Raw genomic sequence first — 4,966 nt, forward strand, 5'->3', positions numbered from 1 at the left:
AAAAGAGGAAGAGTTTGGAAGAAGGAAACCCATGAGAAATGGAGGGAGGCAAAGCATATGTGTGTGATGGGTACTTTGTTTAAACGGAAATGTGTAATCTCCCCATGTATAGGCAGTGTTTGAGAGAACCTGATAGGGATTTAGTAGAAAATAAAAACGGCCTAATTGAAAGTGAGTGGAGACAATTTGTATTTATAATAAGAGAAATCATCAAATAATAGAATTGTTTAAAATCTATTAGTTTGCTCCACACAGTGAGAAGAAAGTGTTGATTATCTTGCTATAGAACTTATTAACAGGAGAGCCCAGCCTGCTGGTCCCCTATGCAGATTAAAGACATAATTTCTTGAAGCAATTTATTTTCCGGTAGGGAGAAGAGGGGAAAAAATGGAAAAATATGATAAAATGTGCAATCAAGGCTTGGATTCTTAATTTGAAGACCTGCCTCTTATCTGCCTTCTTTCAGTCGTTAGAAAAAATTATTTGTTCCTTGGTTGGGTTTAAAGGTGCAGGAACAGACAGGGTGGCTGGGGAAAGAGAAGATATCTTAAGGAGTTCTGGTACTTGTCTCTTGAGGTTTAAGTTATTGACAGCTGTTGCTTCAAATCCAAGGCAAATCAACAACGGGTTGTGAGGAGTAGCAGCAGATAGAGCTTGCAGCTCGGCATGGAGGTGCAGTCTATCTATCCTTCACGAGGACAAGAGGAACGTGTTGCTAAACTGGAGATTAATTTGGTGCTGAATAATTCATTCATTCATTCAGTTTATGTCTATGTTAATCTGATCCTTATAAACCACAGCGAGGTGAAAAAGAAATGTCTCTAGTATTCACACTTAGAGTCCCTTACAATCAACGGGAATTTAGATGACTAAATAGAAATTTGGCAATTAGCAATAGGTTTGGATCTGGAGTTGGCCCTTGGAATATGATTTCCCTGGCATGCCCACTGAAAAGGTCCTGCAGGCTGGTGTTTATTCCTGTTCTACACTTTTCTCAAAGAAAGGTCTAGATCCCGTCTTGCATATTTTCTGCTGACTTCATTGTGAACCACCTAAACCCATCCACTATAGTCACAGGGATTTGACAGGACTCCTCAACACTTCCAGCCTACTCCATCCTCGTGTCATCTGCTTCCACTCTTCTTATTTTTGTAACCAGACATCTCTCACCCCACAGACAAAACTTCGGTCTCAAAACTGGACCAGAATTGAGAAATAGAATTAAGGTTTCAGAAGAGAGAGACGAGTTTCATTTGTGGTGAGACTGACACTGGATATCCGAAGAAGAGTTACAACAGCCAAGAGATCCATGCTAAGAGCACTTTTGTCGTCTTGGCCACAGTAGAGATTCTTCTTCTCAGCCCATTTTCTGAAGTAGCTTTAGTTTTGGTCTTAAGAGACAGCCTAGATGTGCCATTGAATTTGTTCTGTAATGGGCCTGCCAAAGCATTGTGTGCTTAATTGGCACGTCTTTGTGAGATAATGACTATTCTTATATTTCCTTAGGATATATATTTACATAGTAACACCTTTTTAAGAGGCATTTTCTGTTTGTGAATTTTTATAAATCCTGATGTCCATAATTCAAGCTTTCAGTCAATTTTTTCCTTTTCTGCACCAGTGTTGTTTTCACTGTTCTTGGCATACCTTTCTTCACTAACACTTGTTGATTTATGTCCTTCCTTTCAGTTTCATTCTTTTACCTTTGCTCAGAATATGGACAATGTGATAATGTCACTTTGCAGTGAAGAAACTTATTTTTCCTTTCAAGCCACTTCAAGGAACATTTTCCTCACTATATCCTATTACAATTGATCCCAGACAGGGAGTGTGTCCCCACCTTCTAGAAAACACAAGTAATTCTTTTCCCACTTTCTAGCTTAGCCAAAAACTCTTCAACAATCTTCACACTATCTTTCAAATAGGGGTCACTCAAGCACATCCATGTGGATCCTAGCACTGATTCATCACCTTTAACTAAGATTGTTAATGGGTCTTGTTGCTATCACAAGCCCTGCTCATGTAGTATTGTATTGCACCCCAATCTGTGAGATATTGCTCTTCTTGGCTCCTGAATCATCCTTTTTTGTGGAACAGTCCTGCTCTTATTGCTTCCTGACAACTAGCATGCATCTCTTTCCAGCCATTACAAATACGTATTTGCCACTTTTAGCTGTCCGGTGAGGATAGCATCACCTGAAACTGAGAGCATACGAAAGGAAAGAAAACTGCATGACCAGAAACACACCTATACTTGGTTTACTGCAAACAGGTAGGTATTTATTTGTTAGAAAAACAAACATACCTAAGTACAAAACACTGTACTCCCTCCAAATCCTTTTTCCATCATGAAGCACATGCCCACAAACATGTTCCCTAGCACTTCCCCAGCAGGGTGGCATTATGCCTGTAGAGTACTGTGCAGGGGATGCGGTCCAGCGTACCCCTGACCAGATCCCTCAAGTACCATCACAGCCCCTCTACCCACCCAGCAGCCCTCACCCCCTCACAGCTCACCCCACCTTCCTTCCTTCAAGTGGCACCTGTAGTTTGATAGTCCATCAACTAGTGTGACTGGGTGCTTCATTTCTTGGCCTTGTCTCCCAAGTTAGAAGTCCTCATGTTGATTAGTGTGACTGACCAGACTTGTTTCCCATCACTGCCTCACTTTCTTACCATCCCTTATTGCATTAGAAAAGGTCCTTGACCAGATACCTTTAAAGCAGCAAACACTCTACTTCTACATACCCTTACACTTCCCTTTTCTCTCAAGCTCTGCAGGTGGGAAGGGAAAAGAAGAGGGAACTTGATAGCCAAACCACAGATAGGTCAAAATGGCTGTGGGCAAAGGCACATGGGTCTGCAGCAGCTCAGCTCCCAGCCTTTGCGATTTCTTAGTTATGTACATGCATTGGTGCTAATGGTTACCCAGACAAAATGGGAATCCAGACATAATCTTCCTCCTGCCTCTGATATTCGGCATCATCTCCCCAGAACAAACTGCATTGCTCCCAAAATCACTTCCTTTTTTTTTGCTTGACTTGCTTAAAATCCACTTTGCAGAAAGTCGTTTGCAGAAAGCACTTCTCTTGGTTGTCCTTCTCTACCCTGCCATTTTCCCAAAATCTCTCTAATTCCTAGAAGACTCCAAAGCCCCATGGACACAGCCCTTTGGGGTTACATTTGTCCTGTACACGTCCAGGACAGTCCGGGCACTATTCTCAGGCTATTTACACTGCAATTTTTAGCCCACTCCCCTGCATGGCTGTGGCTTGTGCAAATCAGCAATCTGCTACATGAGGTTCATGCCTAGTTTGAGGGAGAGCCCATGCCAAGGGTTATTTATAAGGCACTTCAGTTCTGCTAGAGGGGAGGAGAGTTTAACCACATAAGCATGAGCTGTTTCAGGCCACCTGGATTCAGCAATGAGCACAATGAGCCTACAGCACTTTAACCAATGTCTAGAAGACCAGCTCCATGTTCTGACCTGGTCACAAACATCCAGAGCAAATCCTTTCTGCTCTCCTTATCTCTGTTCACCCCTTGCAGAGAGTCAACCACCCTGCTTTTGGATGTTCAGTAGCCCTAGCTGGTGGAGGGATGGCAAGGATGGCTTTGACAGTGCCACAAAACCAAATCTTGGCAGGGGATGCCACTGACCTCTGCAATGCAGCCAGGAGAGAACACCAGAATCTGTATTTCCAGCTTTGTCCTTTGCTCCACTTCTTGCTTCATGTATGTTTCTTGGAGGCAGAAGAAGGTAAGCCTTGCCCTCTGTCCCTTGCTAGGTACACGTGTGGGTGTGGGGCTGTGTGCATGGTGTGGACAGACTTTCCTCAAGAGACAAAAATCCTTGGAAAGGAGATGAGAGAAAGATGTCAGTGACATCTTTGTCGAGGGGTGGGGGATTGAAGAAAAGCTGAAGTAACTGGGAACAGCAGCCAGGCTGGGCTGGGGAGACAGAAGAAGGGATGGTAGGGACTGGGGCTAGGGATCAGGCAGAGAGCAGTCGGTGTATCTCAGTTAATACTCTCTGGCAGAGTAGCAATGCTAATGGATATTAAAAGTGTCAGCTTCAAGATTTAGCAAAATGGTACCTCTCCTGATGCATCTCATCCTGGCACACAGAGCCCAAAGCAGAGGAGAAATTAGGGCCAGCAGACGGTTCGTGCTGAGTACAGGGTTACTTTCCTCTTGTCAGGGAGCTTGTTCCCGTGACTCCATGTCTCACCGTGACAGTCCTGTGCGGTGCTGTTTGCTAACAGCATGCCTGTTTCTAGCTGGGAAGCCATGTGCCAACGCTCACGTGGATCTGCTCTCCTCCTCTACGCCCAACGGTGCCTCACCCTTGAGAGGGAAAACGGGAGACAGGTCCATCCCTCGAGGGGAAAGAGGAAGCGTGGGTATGGAGCCATCTTCCCATGCCCCATGGAGTGGAGTGAGGTGGAGATATGGCAGGGGTGGCTGGGTGCTGGCTGGAGCCCTGTGGGTTGGATATTTCCAGCTGCTCTTAGTGGCCGTCCTCAGCCAGGTATTGACTCACCACTTTGCTACTCTGCCACACAGAGCTTGTGTGAAGAGGATGGAAGGAAAGGAGTGACCTGCCCCTCCTCACCAGGCAGACGGGAGACCACAGCACATAGGGTACCAAAAGGAAAAAGGGAAAGAAAGGAGGTTTTAGGGAGAGGTGCCGTAATGTGCCCTTTGTTAGTTCCCACCCCCTCAATCTGATCTGCCCTTCCCTTGCACCTGTGGTGGGTTTTTTTTTTGGCACAATAATGGTGACAACTGATTTCTGGTTTGGGTGCTGGGATACCTTGATGTTGCTTGGGTGCCATACCCAGATCTCATGCTACAGGGTGCCAAAGTAAAACCCAACTGAGCGTCATCCTACTGCTAAGCAGCCACAGCCTGGTTCGACAGAGCTGGACTCCATCTCTCTCTCAAGTTTTTCTTGGCTGTGTTA

The sequence above is a fragment of the Anser anser genome (genome assembly GCF_964211835.1).
Source record: "Anser anser genome assembly, chromosome: 1".
Lineage (NCBI taxonomy): Eukaryota > Metazoa > Chordata > Aves > Anseriformes > Anatidae > Anser > Anser anser.